A 23,287-nucleotide genomic window follows, 5' to 3' on the forward strand; every position below is an offset into this window, starting at 1 on the left:
TAATCCTGGTCATTAATAAAAATTTTAAATGGAAAAGTGCCAAGAACCAATACCTGCCGGGTCCACTAGAAATACACGCATTCAATGTTGATTCCCTGTTTACAATTACATTTGAAGACTTATCAGTTAGTCAGGTTTTAGTTCATTAAATGTACTCCATGTTAATTTTATATTGTTATAGTATTTTCTTTAAAATCAAAATGTCATGCAGTACCAAGTCAAATGCCTTAAAGAAATCTAAGAATATTACATCAACACTATTACCTTTTTCAACCAAACTTGTAATTTTACCTAAAGATATCAAGTTAATTTCTATAAATTCATGTTAATTGGTATTACATTATCCTCCTTTAATTCTTTATTAATCATGTCCCATATCAGCCAATCCATTATCTTGCCCAGGATTGATGTCAGACTGATATGAGTATAATTAACCCAGGTCATCCTGTTTATACTTTTTCATGGTGGCGATGTCTTCTTTCTTGGTTATAAAAACATGTTTTTGTTTATATATAGGTAAACAATCCCCACACTGCAATCAATCATCTCTCCACACATATATACTACTGGCACCTAAGGTTTATCCCTGGCAAAAAGGGACAATTTTTTGTGGAAGCACCTGGTTAGAATATTCACAACACATAATTGTGAAAATATACTTTAGCAACTTAAGTGAAAACAAGTAACTATATGCGACATTACTGAAATTCCCACCCCTCAAAAAAAGTTGAGCTGTAGTTATAGAATTACCTTTATGAATACTTTTCTCGTGACTATATTTCAACCAGCAAAGAAGCATACGCAGTGGGAATAGTATATTGATTTACTCCTGACCAGCTCATGATTACAGGAAAGTGCTAAAGCAGCTTGAAGTTTCCATTGCACCTTCCCCCCCGACCAGGACTGAATAGAGAATAAGTTCCATATTCTCCCCTGCACACACACCGTAAGCAGTTTAGATAGACAAATTTGTATAAAGTTAGGGTCCTCACAAAACTAAGACACTGATTTTGCATGTGAAGTGTGTGACCATGTTTTTATCTTCCATCTAGAAAGTAATAACTCTTAGTTATTTATGTAATATACTTAAATACTACATTGATTATAAATATAGAGATAATGGCATACAAAATATCTTTTGAGTTTATTGCTGCCACAAAACAATATAAATATAGTCTCTCATGAATGTACACACAGACACACATACACACACTTCCTCTCTTTCTTCTTTGCTTCTGTCCATGAAGGACAGAGGAAGAAAATAATTATGTCATCTTCAGAATCTCTGAAAACCTTTTAAGAATAAGGCAGTACTCTCTTCCTGAATATAGAAAATGTACTTAGATGGAATGTTTTAGCAGCACAGAATGAATTAGACAGGCCTGAGTGGATTACATATGACAGACGACAGCATTACGATTGAGAGGTGATGGGAGATTAGATGTAAATTTCTCAAGCAGTGATATGCTTTTGAATGGAATAAGGTGGCATAGAGGAAGCATGGTGACAAACAGGTTATGTACAATCAGAAGATAAGAGCTATAAATCCTGACTGCCTGTTTCAGGAGAATCATGGGCAATTAATTTATGTGAAAAGCTTTATACAAGATGAGAAATACTCATGGAAATCAATTCATATAAAAAAAAAAAAGCATTGCAGTGCTACAAAAATATAGCTAAGTAAAAAGCTCTTGTAAGTGCAGAATTGCTTGCCCCAAGTACAGCTTCCTCCTAAAATTGATAAAATTGCAATAATTATGATACATTTAAACGTATGAATCACCTCCATTCTTGTCTCAGAGATGCGATGATTTTAAAGATATAGAAAATAGAAACACCCACAGAGCTAAAAACCGTATTTATTTCTTTTCTCCATCTATGATACTGTATATTGTCTGTTCCAAAAATGTTCTTCAAAATCAACTGATGAAAGATTATCAACTGTCAGAGAGGTATTTCCAGACACAGCTAAAAAAAAAATAACATTCTAGCTGTTAAATATAACAGATAACTTAAAGGAAGTTCCTTCCTGGTATATTGTGACATAAATCAAATTGTTATGAGTAAAAAAAATCCAATTCTGGAGTTTCTGACTCACAGTATTTCCATATCATTGTATGCAGTGTGAACAATATCTAAATCCAAGTTGAAGATCAAGGAAACATTTCCAGGCTAAGGACCTGATCCTCCAGTAGTTAATTTATGCAAATAAGTCTTGTTAAATAGCACTATTTATCTAAATATGAATTATTCCATGTCAGCATGGTGATTAAGAATGAGACAAACTAGCTAATAAACAAAATTAATACTTATTCTTAGAGTTCAGTTTTGCTGACTTAATTTATTCTTTCAGAAGAATTCATCTAGAAATATACACAATAAGTTAATTACAAACATAAGTTTTAAAGCATGGTTATGGTCAGAAAACTATCCTTGCTAAAATAACAATTTCCTGCTGCATATATGTTCCTTACAATCTTGTTATAGTTCCTCCGGTTTCTGTCAGCACAGAAGTATTATTATAGCTATGGTACAGTAATCCAAATTCTATTCTGTCCCTAGCATCACTGACAGAACAGTCAACCAAATTCTGATTTCACAGTGTTAATGCTGATGGCAAAGTGGAAAGCTTTATTTTCAGATATAAGATTGAGCAGTCAGAAAAAAAGGAACGGACCAAAATATGTTTTCATTTGGCAAGGCTGCCACTTTGATAGAGGTGTTGTTCAAGAAGAATAACTAGGAAACATCAGGACAGTATTTTCAGTCACTTAAAACCTTTATCATAACCACCCTTACAACGACAGGATCAACTCTGCCTGTGTTATGGTGGTTATGATGTACTGTATTTCTGAATGACACTATATTCCTCTTATTTGTTTAGAAATAAAAATAAAATGATTTCAATGAGAAAGGACAAAACCTAAACACCCTCGTGTTCAGAAACCCATAATTATGGACAATTTATTGTACTTTCCATTGAGGATTCATTTGTAGTAGTGTGTTGAAATAAGCATACCAAATAAAAAAGTAAAAGTAAGTAATTTCATTGTGCTGAATGGTTTCTCTTTATTACGTCTCCACAGAATGGCTTGTTTCTTCTCATAGGAACATAAGAATGGCCATACAATGATTCACCTAGCCGAATATCCTGTTTTCCAACAGTGGCCAATGTTAGATTCTTCAAAGGTAATGAACAGAACAGAGTAATTATCAAGTGATTCATCCCATGCCCTCCAGTCCCAGTATCTGGCAGTCAGAAGCTTACAAACATCCAGAGCTTGGGGTTGCATCCCTGACCATTTTGGCTAATACCCATTGATGGACCTATCCTCCATGAACTTATCTAATTATTTTTTTAACCCAGTTATACTTTTGGCCTTCACAACATCCCTGGGCAATGAGTTCCGCAGGTTGATTGTGCATCATGTGAAGAAGTGCTTCCTTTTGTTAGTTTTAAATATTCTTCCTATTAATTTCATTGGGTGACCCTGCTTTTTGTTGTATGTGAAAGGGTAAATAATACTTCCTTATTCAATTTCTTGACATTCATGATTCATATCCCCCTGCCCCTCAGTTGTCTCCCTTCCAAGCTGAACAGTCTCAGTCTTTTTAATCTGTCATGTGGAAGCTTTTCCATACCTTTGCTCATTTTTGTTACTCTTCTCTGTACCTTTTCCATTTTTCATATTTTTTTAAGATGCGGTAACCAGAATTGCACACAGAATTCAAGGTATGGCTGTACCATGGATTTATACAGTGGCCAATTATGTTTCAATGCAAAACCTCATGTTCATGTACAGGAAATTTATAATTTTTTAAATAACTGATTTTTCTCTGGAAAACACTATCACATTCTTAGTGAAAATTTGCCCATTTTCACTTCCAAATGGGCCTGATTCAAAGACAAAAAACACAAGTTAAATGTTTCACAGTGTTTCCTCACACATGACATTTGATTCATTCAGATACCAGGGAATTTTGATGTTCTAGTGAAAGAACCCCTGTTTTATCCATTGAAATGCAATATTCCTTACCCTCAATGAATGTCTCCACAAGTCTAGCCTTCCAGAGTTCTCTTCTTCACCACAGCCTCCTCTCTCTACATTTATGGGTATTTGAATGTGAGGGTCGATCCAAGTCAGTGTTCATCCAGTGGTACACTGCTCCTTTAAATGTGGCAGGTATCATACATCTGGGATTCACCACATCTTGCAGTACAGGCTTAACAGGCTTTGTTAAACATGGTCCAAGCTCTTAGTTTATGTTTTCCACTACGGATTATCAAACATCTTATTATTGCCTGTAGATGCATGATATGTTGTCATAAAAATATCATTTCTGTTCCTTGCAAAAGACAAACTTGTCTGATCTTATCTGTCCATGTTGTGGGGGGTTGAGAAAAGAAGAGAACAAACTGCTCAAATTAAATCAAGTCATTGAGTACCTTCAGCAGTTTAGATGTCTTGAAGATTCTCTATAAATTTTTAAAATTCAGATGTACTGAAAGTCTTTGCTTGCTACCGCTGTAGTATTTGCCCAAAATGCCCCCTTTTAAAACACTTCCCTAGATTTTCCAATAATTATTTCTTCAGCATCAAGATTTTTGATCTCACCTCTACTGAAAACATTTGAAAGACACACAGGTGAATCCAATTAAGAGTTTTTAATCATACTCCCCCCGCCTCAATCATTATGGACACTGCCACTATCCTTCCTGAAACACAGGTGTAACATGGTCAACATCTTCATCTATGACATCTCTCTAGGTCTTCACATCCAGGCTATGTCTAAATCTTGCTTATTCTTTCTGCATTAGAAGATAGTTTTTTCCATCCAGCCATGTGGCTAAAATGCATCATCTCACATCTTGATTACTGCAATATGCTTTTCTTCAGCCTTAATAAATGAGTCTTTACTTACTCATATCCATTTAAAATACTTCTGCAAAGATTATTTTCCTAACCTGTTTATGTCAGTTGTTCCTTTGCATTCCTCCACTAGTTCCCCCTTCTCTATTACATCAAACACAAGACGCTTGTTTTCATTTTCAAAGCCTTTCATGGTCTAATCAAATTAGCTATCATCTCTCAATCAGCACCAAAATGTTGAACCTTTCCCGCTCCAAATGGTCCATGATGCCAGCCTCCTTCACCACTTGCTAAATTTTTCAAACAGGCATCTTCATCTTTATCCCATAACGCCCCTCACATTTCGGAGGAGCTTCCCACTAACATTTGCAAGCTACTCATCGTCCTCTAAAACCTTCCTTTCAACTCTCCTGTTATGGCTACAAAAGAACTCGACAATAGGAGATCACAGATGTGCTGAGACCACCACCTATTGTGTTGACCAATACTGTATCTCTTGGTTTTGTTTTACTCCAAACCAGTCATCTCTTGTCTCATGTTTTATTTATATTGTAATATCTGTAGAGCAGGAATCACCTTTTTTGTTCTGTGTTTGTACAATGCATGGTCCTTGACTAAGGCTCCTAGATACTATAAAATAAATAAGAATTATTTGTAATGCTGGGATAAGTTTAACTTTCTCTACTCTGATCATCTCCACTTTAATAATCTCCCTTGAAAGCTTCCATTGCTAGAGGCTACTGGAACTGTTTTGTGTCTTAGAAAGTTTGGTAAGTAGACACATTTTTAAATAGTCTGAAAAGAGCTCAATTTATTTTCCATTTTTTAAAAAGAGTTCTTTCTCCCTGATCATTTGTGTTTCTCATGGCTTTTCCCCCTTAAATTTACAATTTCTAGTAAATGTAATGCTTATGATGTTCTAGATTATACCACTGCAAACTGGGATCTTTCTGTTTATTCACAGACCATTGCACAGCACTTCTAGCACTGTCAATATGTGAGATGTTGACATCTATCTTCTAGGAACTGGACTGAGACCCGCACACATTTAACACAGAATAAAGTAATCAAATAGCACAAAGTTTTGATCCTCCAGGATCTCACCCACTCACTCATTCACTCTAGCACTTACAATGTACTACCTGGAGAAGAAAGGGCTCTCCTACAAGGGTTTACATTTTTGCCTATTCAAATATTGAAAAATTGTGAGTGCCACAGTCAGTTAATGAATTTAATTTTAATGAATTAATGTAATAGTTTGAATTAAAAAATACACTGCATCTTATACAGTGTCCTGTTTCAGAAACTATGTGTTTTGTGTTTTTCAAATTTTGATGAAATTTCTAAATTCAGAAAAAAATAAGTTAAATAGTTTTATTTAAAACACATATGCAGATGGTTCTTTTCTAATGTATCTCACGTACATACAGATCTGTAAGGAACCATCACAGAAAAGGCATATATGCTTTTGTTTTCGAGTTAAATTGAAATAATGTGGATGCATAGAGATTTGGGGATAGAACGGGAAGAGAAGAGAAAGGTTAAGATTCTAGTCAGGTTTTAAAAAAAACCCATCCCTTATCTTAAAGATAGTAGAATACCTCTGTTACATTTTGGGGTGCAATCCAGACCGGTGAAGAATCTCACCGATTACCAAGTGTCACCAATTACTCTGAGTGTCTCACAATGCCTTATTATTGTAGCTCTCTGCCTGGGATGCCCATAGTCAGCAACAAGCATGCACTCTATAGTTGCATATTAGGCAGCCCTGGTTCAATGGCTGGGATCCTAGATCCTGCCTGTAATAATACAGTCTTTCACTGGTCTTCATTAGCCTCAGTTAACAACTAGTCAGGTGGCTCCACACTCTCCACAGCCCTGAGTTTTCCCAAAAACATGGGTTCTGAAATGCCCAGCCCCAGCATGGGACAATCAGAGGAATGTTAAGGTTTGTTGCTCCTTTAAAAATAGTCAATACTGAAAAGCTTGTTACCTTAACTGGAGGTACCAAACACTTCAGTTCAAACACAGCATTTGATTGGCTTAGATTAAAAATAAGGAAAGTTTATTTCATTCCATAGAGAGATTTTTAGTACAGGTATAAGGATTAAATCAGAAACATTTACAAGATAAAGTGCTTTCTAGTAACTAATTAAAAAGCTAGATTTGGTTTAAAGTAAAATCCTCACCACGTTTCCGTCAATATGGCTGACCAAATCCCTGGGTTGAGATATATCCTTCAAAAATCAAAGGGCTGGTACCTTTGTCTTCTGAGGTGAAAGAGGCATAAATTGGGGTTTTTCTTTGCCCTTCTCTTTTACAATCCAAGTGAGCTTTGATAGATCCAGACAAAAATCTATTTCCAGCTGTGATGTAGGCAACATGAAGTTTGTCAAAAAGGAAGCGTCCTGCTGCTGCTTCTGCTGATGAAGTTATACCCGCTAAAATGCACATTTAGTTCTTCCCCCTTCAGTGCAATTGAATGAAAAGACTGTGATTGACAATCTCCTCCCCACTGTGATAGTGTGAAGTTTGCCTCCACCCCCTTAGCTTGATTGTTCTGTTTACACAGTATGTAAATACATTCCCATTGTATTTCAAAGTACTTTGGAGGTAATTCCAAGTAGGGCAATTACATTCTTTGTTTGGCATAGACCCATTTAACAACTTTAGCTAGGCAAGTACATCTGATCTTGAACATATGCTAATGACATTCTACAAGGATAATTCATAGCTTTACATATGAGGTTGCTATATACATTTCACCATTATGCTATTGTCCAGCAAGTTATTAGTTTTAAAATGATACCTTACAAAGCATATTTTGTCCAAAGATAATTACAACAGCATAGAGGTGTGAATACATGAGAGCTTAAGGTCACATCCTCTTTCTTTTTTAACTCAGAAGTCAAGTACATCAAAGATGTTCAAAACCAATAGACATGTCTTTGTTGGACTGGAGGCAGAGCATTGTTAGTGGCATCTACATAACTCTGGAACTTGCTTTTCATTTTGTCTCAGATCATGCTAAAATAGTCTGCTAGACTTTTGTATTCCCAGGCTTTTGCTGCAGGGAAAATGAAGGGAGATAGGAGTTTGTTTCATGGAGAATTTTTGTTTTCTCTCTCTGAAACCTCCAAGATTCAGCCTGAAATTACTGATGCTCCATTTCCATCTGGGAATAGTGTCCAATAGTTAATTGTGGCTACAATTAGAGAGCTACCTTGTTATTTATTCCAGGCCACTAGCTGTGGCCACTTGGTTTCCTTATTACTTTTTTTCCTATTTTGGTGTAAAAGAGATAACATTATTGTATTGTGTCTAGCTACTGTAGTTTTTAATATGTACTTTTGTGGTCAAGTCCATGCCACTTGGGTCAATGGGAATTTTGCCACTAAGCAGAATAGACCAAAATGCTGCCCTGAATAGGAGCTGTAATTATGTTTTCTTGTTGAATGCCTGTCTTTCTGCAGTCACCCTGCTTTTCTCCCATTCCCATGGTTTGGAAACTAGAAAAAGGACAACTCCTGTGAGTCATAACATATGTTCTGCTTCTAGAGTTACGGATCCAACACAATGGAATAAGTAGGTTACATGGATGGGCTACAGAAGAAAGAAAGTTATAATTACAACTCTAGACAACTAGCATAAAATACTAGCACCCCAAATCAAATAAAATATTCAGGAACATCCCTAATTATAAACAGGTATGTAGTCACATTTGACATCAATGAACTACCAATGTGCTTCCATTAAGCATGTGCTTAAATCATTTGCTAGTATGCACCTAAAAGTAAAAGTGTTTGTGTCCTGGGTTTTCATGCTGTGTTCACATTTCTTTCTTCAGTGTCTACCAGGTTAACAGGTACTTCTACTGCTTGCCCCACTCTATGTCACCTATAATTTAAATTTAATAGTTTGACCCTTTTATAGTCTGGATCATCTCTCATTGGTATTATCAATCCAATAAAATGTTTTGACAGATTTGATAAACTCAACCATCCTTTGTTTTTCCAATAATTAGTTTTGAGTGTCCTTCGAATTAAACTGCAAATTACAAGAACTGCTTAAAAACGTCCTTATCAAATAATGCCTTGAGGTCAGGAAAAAAGCAAGACTCAGGAATTCAGTGTGTGAAAAGTTGTCATAAGGAGTGGCAGATTTTTTTAGTGGAGACTGAAAAGTTAGTAAAGCGGGCGAGACTTGACAGTGAATGAGCACTATCTCCCTATGACAATGCAAATCCAATCTGACATATGTAAATACAATTCTCTTGCCAACTGAGAAGTCGCAGATAATGCAATGAAAGTTAAATATATGGTACTGGCAAAATTAAATGGTAATAAATGCATGCCTTTAATATATTATGGTAACATTACTTGATTATTCTTAGTTACCTAAATGTAAAGTCAATTTGCATTTTAATTTTGAAAATGTTGATTGATGTTTCAAAAACAAAAGCAAATTCTAGATATATAATTTTGGTCAATAGAGAATTATGCTTTGAAAATTAATTGAAATTGAAAACACTCTTAACGACCCTTCTTATTTGTTGGGGAAAAAAACCCCTATGCATTCCAAATACAGGGGACGACACAGTCCTCCCCCGAAAAGCATACAATCTACAGGCATTTATGAATATAATCTCTTCTCAAAGTACAGCCTTAATGTTAATTAGGTCCATGGAATTAGACGAAACTATGCCCCTTAATTGAGTAAAACAGATACAGATCTTTAAAAGTATCTCACAGCTCGAGCTGAATCAATGAATGTATGAATGTGACAGCAAATAATTTGATGAATTTAGCCTTCCTTTCTGCATGTGGAATGTTCATGAGCAGATTACAATTTTTACAATAGATAGGATTTTCACAAGCACCTACGCCATGTAGGCTAAACCTAAACGATTTCTATGCTATGAATGGACCATAAATATTCAAAGTCCTTTTTTTAACATGTGATTGGTCATCTAAATTATGTGGTACTATTTTTGATCCCTAGTCAGATGAATATATAAGCACTTCTGGCACAATACACACACATGTAACTTTTAAAACTTGGCTTCCAGAAATATATATATGTGCATGTGTCTCTGAAATTTACTTTCTGTAAACATTTCTATCACTAAAATTCAATTATTACAGTGTTTGTGGGAAAGCAAACAAAAGTAGGTGAGAGCAAGTCCAATGCATTTTCATTTTAAAAAATCAGTGATTATTGGTATAAAATATTTTGCATTATTCACTCACTACTAAGCACTCATGTTTTGCTACTGAAAGTCCTGATTCGACTAACAATTGTACCAATGTCAATTTAGTCTTCCAAATATATGGAACTACAGAGTAAACAGATTAGACAGCGTATGGAATTTAAGTAAAAAGCTGCCACTTGTATGCAAACAATTTCTAGAATTATTTTAAGAGAGGCTATTCTTCAAACTGGTGTCTGAAAAAAGCGTGCCTCAAGTTATAACAGGGAGAATCTTTCAATTTAATTTCACTTGAAATAATAAACTCCTCATAATCCAACTAAGAAAATCTGCAAAAAGTGTTACCTGTGATGCTTCTGCAGTGACATATAACTAAATTTATGTATGATCGAAAATGCTTTACAGAGGTAAAACAAATCCTATTAGAAAAATTGCATTGCAGAAATGATTTGACCCTCTGAAAAAGTGTGTTTTTATATATATTTATTCTGTTTCATATACATATGAAATGAATAAAAAATAAGCACTTTGAGAAACATTTTGCATAAAAGTAGTTATATTTAGTTAATACTTCTCCTTGCATTGTAACACTGAACAATTCTGACTACAATGGGAAGTGACTTCTGTTTTTATTTATGTGTCCTGTCACAGGGTGAGCATTTTAAAAAAAAACAACAGATTTTTCTTAATTGTTTAAAAGGCAGATGTGCATGTGAGAAGTAAGGACCAGAACATTGATGATGTGGTACAAGAACACCATATTTAATATGAAAGGACAGAGCATTGCATGGAAATGAATCTCTCACAAGATTATGCAGAAATCAATTCAACAGAAGCAAACATTTTCTACCAAGACAGCAAAGTAGAGATGTGTTTCAACACAAGAGAGAGAAGAAAACTAAACAATACTCTTTTATATGGAAATTCAGTCTGATTTCTAAAAACCAAGAACATGAAGATCTCCACAGTTAACAAAACACACTAAACTGATTCAAAAGAATAGAATTTATCCTGAACCTTTGATGGTGTTTAACTCTAATGGAAAAGTCAAATCAAACTGAGATACTCTATAAATCAGACAAGATGGGTGAGGTAATATCTTTTATTGGACCAACCTCTGTTGGTGACGGAGACCTCATTCACCTTGTCTCTCTAATATCTGGGGCCAACACAGCTAAAACTACACTACATATTCTATAAATGAGAGATAATATAAGAGCTACTATAATGAAGAGAAATGAAGAATATTGAAATATAAAATAAAATTAAAGAAACAAAATGAGAAGGAATGAGATCTAGTGTTGAGATCAAAGGATTTTGAGTCAAGATTTGCAGCTTATAAAGATAACTGTAGTGACTCATTTGGGAAGCCACTTATACTCTATGCTTGTTCACTTATCCATAAAAAGTTATATACATTCTAAGTATTATCATACCATATCATACCGTACTGTATCCCTTCACAAGGGATATAAATTGGCCATCAGGAAGGTTAGACTTGAAATTAGATGGAGGTTTCTTACCATCAGAGAAGTGAAGTTCTGGAACAACCTTCCAAGGGGAGCAGTGATTGGAAAAAAAACCTAGCTGGCTTCAGGCCTGAGCTTGATAAGTTTATGGAGGGGATGGTATGATGGGACAGCCTAATTTGGCAATTAACTGATCTTTGACTACTAGCAGTAAATATTCCCCTTGACCTGTGATGGGAAGTTAGATGGGGTGGGTTCTGAGCTATTATAAAGAATTCTTTCCAGGTGTCTGGCTGGTGAGTCTTGCTCACATTCTCAGAGTTTAGCTGATTGCCATATTTGGGGTTGGGAAGGAATTTTGCCCCAGGACTGATTGGCATGGGTCCTGGGGGGTTTCACCTTCCTCTGCAGCGTAGGGCACAGATCTCTTGCTGGTGGATTTTCTGGTGGATTCTCTGTACCTTTAAGTCTTTAAACCATTATTTAAGGACTTCAATAATTCAGTCGTAGGCTAGGGATCTATTACGGGAGTGGGTGGCTGAGATTCTGTGGCCTGCCTTGTGCAGGAGTCAGAATAGATGATCATAATGTTCCCTTCTGACCTATGAGTCTATGAGTCTATAAGGGTGTTAGGAGTTTGTAAAGTGCTTTGAGATCCTCAGATGTAAGGCACTCTTACACTGTACAAAGCAGAATTCTCATAAGCAGAGCTGGTAGCTCTGCCTATACTTAAGGTTGCCCAAAACTTCCCAATAAGAGACCCTATCTTCAGTTGCTTGTAAATTGGCCAAATTTTAACCATTTGGGCTGACATTTTCCATGCCAGGGGTCTGCCTCCAGGAGAGATTTTTTGTGTGCATGTTTCAGTGTTAAATGATGAAACATTTTGCATTTTGGCATTTTCAGTGGAAATGAAACATTTCAAAACCCCGGATATTCATTTCAATGGTCCTGCCTCAGCACATGGGGCTAGACTGCATGCCCTCTCTGCAACAGAGAAGAATGAGAGGGAATTTGATAGCAGCTTTTAACTACCTGAAAGGGAGTTTTAAGAAGGATGGAACTAGGCTGTGGAATCCCCATCTTTAGAGGTTTTTAAGCTGCACCTTGACAAAGCCCTGGCTGGAATGATTTAGCTGAAGCTAGTCCTGCTTTGAGCAGGGGGTTGGACTAGATGACCTCCTGAGGTCCCTTCCAACTCTAATCTTCTATGATTCTATGATTGTACCTCTCAAGGTTTCTTCTAGCCCCACATTTCTATGATTCAGTATGAAACATGTCATGTCAGTTCAACAAACTGGAGTCAATTCAACATGAAATTACATCTCCCTGCGGGGCCACACTGACTCATGGGAGTTATAGTTTGGTGCCTATGGGCTTGGTTAGAGGGAAGACTGTGTTGCCTCATAGTTGATGTATTCCAGCTAGGTAGCCTAGCTCAAAGGAGAGAATGGGGCCATTAGATGCCCAAACTACAACTCCCATGAGGAGTGAAACCCCATGCAGTTAAACATGAAACGCTTCACATCAGTTCAACAAATTAACTATTTCAATTCAGGTCACATCAACCTGTCTTTAATTCTGCAGGAGCCAGGAATTCGGAGGGATGGCAGGAGCGAGAGGGGGGATAAGCACTGGGGTAAAGAGGACATAAGCCAGTGTTGGAGGAATAGAACAGGGATATGACAGACAGGCTGGAAGCACACTCCCCTACAAAATTTCAGCTCCCACAAAAAATTTTCAGGAAAATCAATGTTTTTCCATTAATTTTGATTTGTGGGAAAACACATTTTCCATTGAAAAATCATTTTAATGGAAGAGCCCTCCTCAACTGTAGGCCTCTATAAAAGCCCAAAACTAAACTAAAAACAACTGTTCGCACATTTGTTAGAATTGGCTATTACATTCTGTGAAAATTCCATCTGCACTGAGCATGCTCCAACCCATGGTGGCACAAGCTAAAAAGGACTTCCCCAGCAATTGCTCTTCCCTGCTAGCAATGGCTGCTTTGGTGCCAGGCAGTGGAATTAAAGATAGCATTAAAGATGTGCTCTCATTTCCCTCTCTGCTGGTGCCCAAGCATCACTGTGGAGAAGGAGGAATTAGCCTGAATGAATTTCACAGACGGAGAAGGGGAATAGGAAGGCAGTAGGTTACAGGAACCAGAAGGTGGATATGTGGATAAGACCAAAGGAGGGATATACAGGTGCAGAGGGTGAGAGGGACAGGAGTCAAAAGATTTGGGGGGCTTGTGACACTCTGCACCCCAGGTACACATTTGTGATGTGATTGTGTATCATTTATGTTCACCCTTATAGTGTAATTGTGTATTGTTTAATGCAAAGTATGTCATGTAAGGTGTTTTTGGAATGCTCATGACATACTGAATATTATTATTATAGTAGTACATTTCTTGCAATGTCATATGTATGGTTATGAAGCTCTGCTACCCAGCTAGGAATAACATTAAGCAACTGAAGCACAGACCTCAGGGGAGGGCCTGGTTGGAGGCCGACCAACCAGCTTGTGGTGAGAACCATCTAAGACTGTAAGGCTACTAAAAGTGTTAAATTTAGTGTAGAATGTAATTTGCCTTTTGTTTATTTTTGATTAAATCTGACCTGCCTTCCACTGGCTTATACTCACTTAAAATCATTCAGTACTTAACAAACTTATTTGTCTGTTTTATCTAAAGTAGTGCATGTGGTTTGGGTGTGTAGAGACTTCATTTAAAGTGACGGAGCTGGTGCATATCAATTTCTTTGATAAAATGACGGTAACCAGTGGGCAGCACTGAACTCTGTAAAATAGAAATTCCTAGGGTTGCATCAGGAACTGGGAGTGTTTGCTGGGGGTCATTTTGTTGCATAATCCCATGAGTGGCTGGCCAAAAGCTCACTCACTCACTCACTAAATTAAGGGGCACTTGCTTACAGGAGGCTGTGTGTGGCTGACCCATGATTGGGTGGTTCACACAGCGTGGCAAGTGCAAGACGGGCTCCAGGAATGAGGGATTGGGGTGACACAGATATACACCAGTCCAGAATGCAGAGCGGAACATTATACAGGGTAATAGGAGCAGGAGCGAGGAATGGGGAAGAGGGGACATGAACCAACGTTGAAGGAATAGGAGAACAGGAAAACAACAGAGAGGCTGGGCCAGAGGCTGTATAATCATTAAATGCACACTCTCCTACAAAACCTAGCACTGAACCCAGGAGTCCTGAGTCCCTACATTCTGCTGCTGTCAGCAACTAGCTGTAATATCCACTAACAAAGTGTGTATCTCATCCCATCTAGAGGCTGGTCCACACAGAGGATAACAACTATTGCTACCAATTACCCTGTTAGCTCAAGTGATACAAATCTGTGCTATGGTTCTAAAAGTCCAAACATTGAGGGTCAACATGTTTCCACATGACAGAAATTCTATGCTTTCAGTTTTGTTTTTTAATTAGGAAAAAAAATCCTAAAACTACAATGGTGGCCAAATCAAGCACCCAGAACTTAGGAACTGACAAAAAATAAGGTTGCTTGTGAAACCTTAATTTTGCCCCTGTTTGCATATACAATATAACAGACTTTAATTACAGGATGACATACTAGTTTTTCCATGGGATTCCTGCCTCATTCAGTGCACAAAATGAACTGTACTCTGAGGTTGAATTGGGGTTGTATAGTGAATCAATCTATTGTCTGGCAGATGTCGGGAAGTGAGGCAAGGGACTGCAAGAAGAGAAAGGAGGGTCTCATGATAAGGCACATGAATGCCACTTGGGAGAACTGGATTTTATCCTTGCCTCTGCTGCAGAGTCCCTGTGTGAGGCTGTGACAAACAGATAAAACAAAATTTTCACAGTTGGCCACTAACTGTGGGCTCCTCATTTTCTGCAATTGAAGTTAATGGGAGTTTTGTTCTGAACAGATAGAATGCTATGAAAACATTAAGTACGCTGAATAAAATTAATAATCAGGCTCTGTGTGTCTCAAATGTATCATGTGAAGTTAATGGACACTTGCAAATTTTGACTTTGATCTCTCTATGCCTCAATTCCTCAGATGTAAATAGATACAATAATCCCACCCAGTCTCAGTTGTTTTGTGACTATAAATCCATTGAAATACTCAGATATTATGGTAAGGGTACAATAGGTACACCTATGGGGAAGTTAATACTGCATTTAGTGCATTAAGTTAAGCATGGAGCCCTGAATGAGAAGATTAAAAAGTAACACAGAACAGCTGCTTATTCAGTGAGCATCATCAATCCTATACACTGAATGGAGGAGGGGTCCTCTGGAGAAAATACTACATCACATAACTAAACACTGTCTCATAACACACACACACACACAAGTTTACATGGCAACCTTAAATATTTTCTAATTTTTGAGAGCTTAATTTTGCAACATTCTTTTATTGTAAATTTTGGGATTTAGTATCAAGTTGATTGCATAAGGAAGATACCATATGGAGAGCACTGAAGTCTGAAGAAGAAAACTAGGACACACATTTGAGTTGTAAGTGCCATGTAAGCTCATCAGTTTGGACATAGCAACTTTTTGTTAAAATAGTTGGTATAAAAATTAAATTTAGTTTCACATCTGTATTCATCTCTGTCCAGATAAGCAAAACATCGTATACATCATTTTCAGGATCTAATGAGTCTGAACCAGTATAAAAACTTTTTGTTGTTTCCTTTTTAATGTACTGATTTAAAGAGAGTTCAAAGATCAGAATACTGACCTTTTAGGAACTATAATATTTAAATAAGCCAGATCTTTCCTCCCTTGTGCCCCTGAGCAATGGGAAGGTAAAATGTAAAAAGCCTGCTCCATGCCCCTGCACAGCTTCCAAAACAGTTGCAAACTGGTGCTGCCTGGGATATCCACAGCTAGTCAATGACTTTTTTGGGTGGGGGAGGAAGGGGTGTATTCTGTCCTAATTCACAGATCTCTCTTTTGCACAACCCGAACTCAAGCTCAACAGAGTCTACGATCTAGCCCTAAGCCTCTATCCTCCAATCCTGCACCAATGATCTACTCTTTGAACAGTTATCTAGTATAAAAATACCATTTTGGATGTTAAATTAAATCCTGGCCCTGCCAAAACCAATGGCAAAACTTTAATTGACTTTGATGGGGCCAGGCTTTCATTCTCTGTGCCAGTGAGCTAAAAGTATGTCATTTTAAAAACATAAATTGTTATTTATTTTCCAGGCTAGGTAACATGTAACAAAGTTGTCATGGCAATGAAACTGTCATAATTTATTTACTCAGTGCAGACATGCTCAACACTGTAGAAGATATGGAATGAAAATAGCCCGTTGTCCTATGACTCTTCATTAAGAAGTGTAAGAAGTTCAATTTATTTATTTTGAGATGGCAGAGCTGTTGAAGAGTCAATAGTAAAGAACTGCTTTATGGGGTATCCAGAAATTATTATTTTTAAGGAATGAGCCCCACCACCTTGTTAGTTTAGAAGATTGGAAAACTCCATTTTCCAATCAGTTAGCTTATAAAGCCACCCTACAAAATTGTTCACTTGTAAATATACCACCATATCGTATGGATTCAGAAAACAATAACTTTTCCTTTAGAAATAAACATCTTACAGGGTACCAGCATTTCTACAGTTAGCCTTGATGTGAGCATATATTTAAAAATTTGAAATGTTACAATTATCTTGTTAAAATAAATTTTTCATCTTCTTATGTTTTTATATAAGATTTTACTTCAACCTGTTACCTGCTTTCTTATTCTGGTAACTGATATTAATTCTTGGCTAGCTTTTCAAAGTAAATGTTGAGCATTGTGTAACAAATACGAAGAGTTACAAAATAAATAGCCAGTGGCACACAACAGCGATAATTTAATTTTGCAATCCAACATTTAGGAGTTTACAATCAATTGACATATCTAGTTCACTGACCAGTGTTCAAAGGTTTCAGAAATTTAGTCAGACAGGTTTTTACCCTGCTCAGGAGTTCACCCTAGGACAGCATTTCCCAAAGTATGGGAGAGACTATCTGGAGGGATGGCATAGATGATGTGCAAATTAAGATGAATAGGTCTTTACTTTTCTTAAAGAACTGTTTTATTGTTAACAGTCACATCCCCCTTCAGGATGGGTGAGGGCAATCAGCTTTCAAATGTTTGGGAGATATAGAAAAAACATTTATTCTCCTGTCCTAAATTGGCTTCCAGGCATTTAACAGATGTCTCTCTCGCACTCTTAACTTGTGTCTTACCACATTCTCTTTTTCTTTCTCTGCTAGCAATAGCTTTTCATAGGATTAGTATCTTATTTCCCATGAAAATACTATTTTATTTATCTCATCGTCTATCCTTTTCCTCAAACATTTTTAATTGTAAACACTATTCTTCATTATGAGTTGTCTTTTTTCTAACCTACAGTTTCCTAAACCAAAAATATTCCCTGGATTTAGAAATAATCTTATGTTATTCAACTCCTAATTAAACAGTGTGTTAACCTAATCCTTTTTAAAATTTGCTTCTGTTCAGATGGGACTTTGAATCCCCTTCAGGATTTTTATAATTGTCACCTGTCAGTAACATTCTGCTAATGGAATCCTCCTTTCAGAAAGAGCCAAGACATGATTCTTCAAGGATACAAGGAGAAAGATGATGTAGGCAACCCAGGATTATTTCTAATGTATTCATAGTGGCCCCTTCTGTTCATACTGCAGAGTGGAGGATGACCTGTGCTTCCATCCTGTGTAGTAAGGAAAGATACGACTTCTGGCACAATGCCTACAGAACACTATCAGTTGACAACAGCTAGGCAGATGATGAGAAATACTTTTACACAGCTAGTCTACACAAATTCGTGCATGCTTTACAGACACCTCTGCCCTTCTCTTTTCCAACCTCTTCCAACTGTTGGTTGAAGCCGTTAACCAAGACTGTAAGTTCTTTGAGGCAGGAACTGTCCTTTACTACAGGCATATACAGAACCTAACACAATATGGTAAATATTTCATATACATTAATATAAATAACAACATAATTTTGAACATGAGGAGTGAGAACATAATCTCTCTGGAGGGCTCCAGCAGATCCCTGGCCAGGTAAGAATGCATCTCTCTGCACAGATGACAGTTGTTAAAATAGATGAAGAAGGGAGGGGGAGCTCATCAGTGAATAAGGCAATAACAGTTTAGGCCATAATTAGGTGAAGAAGAGCAAATTAATCCTAAGGAAATGTAGTTTAATTTTCCACTCACACTTTTTTGCTGACCTTCACTTCTACCTTCTCCTCATAGAGCAATATGAGCTGTCTAAAAGCTACCCACTTTCCTGAAGCATCACTAAGGGAACAACTCATATCTCCCAAGCAGGATAACCATGGAAAGCAAAACACATCCCAAGCCAAACTGCTACATGGCCTTCAGATAATAACATTATAGAACTGATATGAAAGTGCCTACTGTCATTTGAAATGTCTCTTATAAAACTTTTGTTCAGACAAAGTGCTGTATTTCTCAATAGGTGTTCCTCTTCAAAGCTTGCTTTGTGTGCAAAACAGAAACAGCAACACAGTGTTCATGAGACAGTATTTGGAGACATACAGTGCCCAGAAAATGCAAAAGTGTTCATCTTTGACTATTATAATCTTACTTTCTTTGTTATTCATTCTAAATGACCACATTGGATATTTTCAACTTTTGACACAGCTATTGTTAGATTCTACTGGGAGAGTATTTTGGTTCCCTGGATAATACAGAAGCATACATGTGAAAGATGTTTGTACTGTTGCTACTTGCTAAGCGGGACAAACTGGATAACATTTGCTTTGCTATTAGGAGAGTGATTCATTCAAGAGAAAACTAACAAAGAACTATGAAGTATAGTAACTTAGGTAGCTTTCCTTCCAATTCATGGTTTTCAGATTTTCTTATTATTATTTTCTATTTTTGTGGCAATTTTCCTAAATGCTGATAAGACAATGCTCAGTCCAACTCTTACAAATACCACCCTAAGTGTAGTACCTTTACAACTTTGATGGACAAGGTTAGAGGGAAAATGTGTCAACAGCTCTGCTGATTGAAGATTAAGATCTCTCTTGCCTTTATTTTCAAGATCAGGCTAAGGTAATTGACTGTGTGACACTGACAGAAAGAATTTCTACTAATCTGGACTTTCTGGTGTACAACCACTCTTTTAATAGCATGAACAATGTGGCCCAGACACAACCAATGGGTAGACACATTAACTATGCTGCACTGGATTGGATTGTAGTTTATTTCTTAAGTTGGTTAATCATTAATCAATGGAAGGATCCAGAAATACTACAATTATGTATGAAACTCAGTCAAATCACAAAAGGTACAGAGTTTTTTGGTACACAGGCGTAGATAAAATAGCAATCATATCTGAATCAATTAAGATTACTGGTTTGTAACATACTGTGCCCATTATGAAATGTAAACATTTCATCATTGGTGTGAAATTGCTGCTGGAAAAAGAGAAGCTGGAAGTAGTGGTATCTCACATGATCTAAAAGCAGAGCTGGGTGGCTGGAGGTCTGATTTCTACTTTTAGCTCTGCTGCTGACTGGCCTTAATACTACTTTATCCTAGTACAACACTCAACTTTACCTACTAAACAACTGAATAAAAATATCATTGTATGCAGTGTTGGTCCCAGGATACTAGAGCGACAAGGTGGATGAGATAAGAAGTTGGTCCAATAAAAGATATTACCTCAACCACCTTGTGTCTCTAATGTATTATAAATTAGATTTCACAGTAAGGGAACTTGAGCATCTCAAAAAAGGTGAATGGACTTGCCTATCGTGATGCTGTATGATTGAATATAACCATTTATATCACTATTATTGTCACTGTTATACAATTGCAACAAATAATATACAAAGGATATCATCTAAGGTATCAATAGAAAAGTTATGATTTGCTAAATATGATTATCCTGATTAAATCCATGTATCATCTTTGTATCTAGAGTTATGAATATTGCCTATGGACTGGTATATTGTACGTGTGTTGTAGTCCTGGGTTACACCCACCAGGTAAAATTTACATTAAGTCTAGACAACTATGTATTGATGGCCCTTCAAGGACACTTAGCTCTTGCAGTGGGCCACAGAAGAAACTCATTCTACTCACATAGCTCTTTCTGTGAAAGCCTCACACTCCAAGGGACCAATGGCCACCTCTTTGAGACATCAAAGCTAAAAAGGACATGTGATATACCGATGTGACCCTGGACTCCATCTTGGGCCAGTAATTTTCCATGCACTTGGGCTATGAGTTTTGTTTGAAACAGTAAAATTCCATACACATGGCAAAGGATATAGAAGACTCCTGAAATCTCTCCATTTTGTCTTTTTCCTGCCCTGATTCTCTGGACTGTGGATTTACAGCTAAAAGGAGTATTTTGAACTATGGACTGAGGATCTTCCAGTCTTTTCGAAGTTACCAGAGAGCCTTTAAAAGCCAGGAGTCTATACCATTACTGCTACAAACCTCACATAAGGACTTTCCAAGAATTTTTATGTATGTGATCTATGTATCTATCTATCTTTTATGTATATGTATATGATCTAATTAACCATTATTAACTCATCTTTTCTTTTATTATTAAACCTTTAGTTACTTATGGTTTAAGTTTAAGTTACTTAAACCTGTAGTTACTTAGTTACTTAAGGACTGGCATTAGCATTATTATTGGATAACTAAGGTCTGAGTTATATATTGACCTGGCTAAGTGGCTAATCCTGGGGGTTAGAAGGACTCTGTACTTGATACAATTGGTTTTCAGTATCCACTCATCATAAAGATTAGTGTCTGGGTGGTGAGACAAGGGCTGGGATGTCTAAGGAGACTACATTTTTGACTTCTTGTTAACTAGTGTGGTGAGACAGAAGTTCACTTTTGTTACTGACTTGGTATAATCTAGTGACGGAATGGCCTCCAGTTTGGGGTGAGTTTGCCCTATTTCTTAGCAGTCTGTCCTAAATTTGGCAGTTGTGACCTATTGAAGCATGGTGACACCTATATTTCCTGCTAACCCTATGCCTCATCCAGTGACATCACCCCCATGCAAGTCACTTGGCCTTTAAGCCTCAGATTTCTACATGTAACGTGTGAGTAATGAAGTGTCTTCTTCAAAACAAAATGTGTAAAGAAACCTATAAGCATAAGGTACTCATAGAAGAGTGAACTCATTGTGTTTGCTCATCCTGTTGGGGGGTATGTCAAAGCAGCTCTGTTTTGTCTAGTATCCCCTGCAGAAGGTCACTTCAGCCATGAGGTAGTCTGCCTCTTCTCATGACTCAAACCTCCAGGCACGTTACATTTTTAGTTCTACACCCCATTTGAGGGTAACACAGTCCAACAAAGAAGACCTGGGGTCAGACCCCTGCTTTGGAACCCGTGGTCTTTACACCACTCTCTCTGAGCTGTCCTCATCCTCCCTATAACAAGGGACTCCACACTTTCTTTGCAGGGGCTTGTAAAGGAACCCAGGCCCACCTTCTGTACTGAGTCCCAGTCCAGGGACTTTCTAGGATGAACAGCCAAAGTCTGCTTATTGTCATTGCCTCCCAGGACTCCTTCCTACCTTTAGGGTCTATAGGAAAGACTTTTTGGCTTGTTTGTAATGAGAAACACCTCTCAGAGCTTCTCCCCACAGGTCTCGTTCTTACCCTTGAGTCAGGGTCAGCGACAGGAGTCTGCCCTAATCCTAGGTTTTCCACATGAATCATTTTCCATTACCCAGAAATAGACTATAGAACTCTTCTCTTTCTCACTGCAGCCCTCCAAAATCCAGTCCAAACACCCTCTAGGATTTACCACCTGCTTCAGGATGACCCACCTCTGGCCCCAGCCTCCCTTGCTGCCTTATGCACTTTGACTTATGCCATTTTCCTGGGCATACTATGCCTCATATATTTACACTGTCAGCATCAGGATGACTAACCTAAGTGATAATCTTCATTAGTTATGGAGTTTGTGAAGCTCTCTCACTTTCACTTTTATAAACTCCAGGAATAGAGTTGGTAGGGGAAAAATAAAAGAGCTAATCTCAATTGGATATTTTTCATTAACAAGAGAGAGGAGTGAAAAAAAGAGAAAATTAATATAGTTATATGCGTTTATAATGCAGCTACTCTATGTTGGACTATATCTGATCTATTTCAAATAGATAACCTCTGAAAATGGTGAAATAAACATGATTTTATGCTACAGCATTTTATATTTCAAATTCAAAGAAAGTAGAGCAGCTTTGAGGAGAAAGGAATTTGTTAAAATCTTCTGTTTTTATACATGTAGAGAAGGTAATGCAAGGGATATAGTTGCAGAACAGGCAACAAAACTAAACCAGAAGAGAGGTTTGTTGGCAGTTACTGATCAGACTCAGTAGCTACTTAAAGGCAGTGTGAAAGCAACCATTAAGAGCAGACAATTCTATGTTTGGACTTAGCCCAGAAGCTGAACAAGTCAGAGCTACGGAATGACGTGTGTGTGTTTTCATATTAGCCAATAGAGTAAGTCATCCATTTGTCAAGGACTGAGAGCTGCTGGCTGAAAGGATTGCAAATTAAAGGGGTTCTGATTGCTGGCAGGGCAGAAAGATTTGACTGTGGACTAAGAGACAATGGAATTTCACTTCCATTCCTGAAGAGTCAGCTGATACACACTACAAGATTAATACAAGTCATCTTGAAAGAAAATCAGAGGGACCAGAAACTGT

At 37.2% G+C, this 23,287-nt stretch overlaps 1 protein-coding gene across 1 annotated transcript in view; it reads right to left on the minus strand.

The window, feature by feature from the left end:
* Window positions 1-23,287, minus strand: part of CSMD1 (CUB and Sushi multiple domains 1) — a 1,845,645-nt gene that overhangs the window by 654,950 nt on the left and 1,167,408 nt on the right. The gene's annotated exons all lie outside the window — the stretch shown is intronic.

Source organism: Emydura macquarii, unplaced genomic scaffold (assembly GCF_026122565.2).
Source record: "Emydura macquarii macquarii isolate MOO-44397 ecotype Brisbane River unplaced genomic scaffold, CSIRO-AGI_Emac_v2 contig_2063, whole genome shotgun sequence".
NCBI lineage: Eukaryota > Metazoa > Chordata > Testudines > Chelidae > Emydura > Emydura macquarii.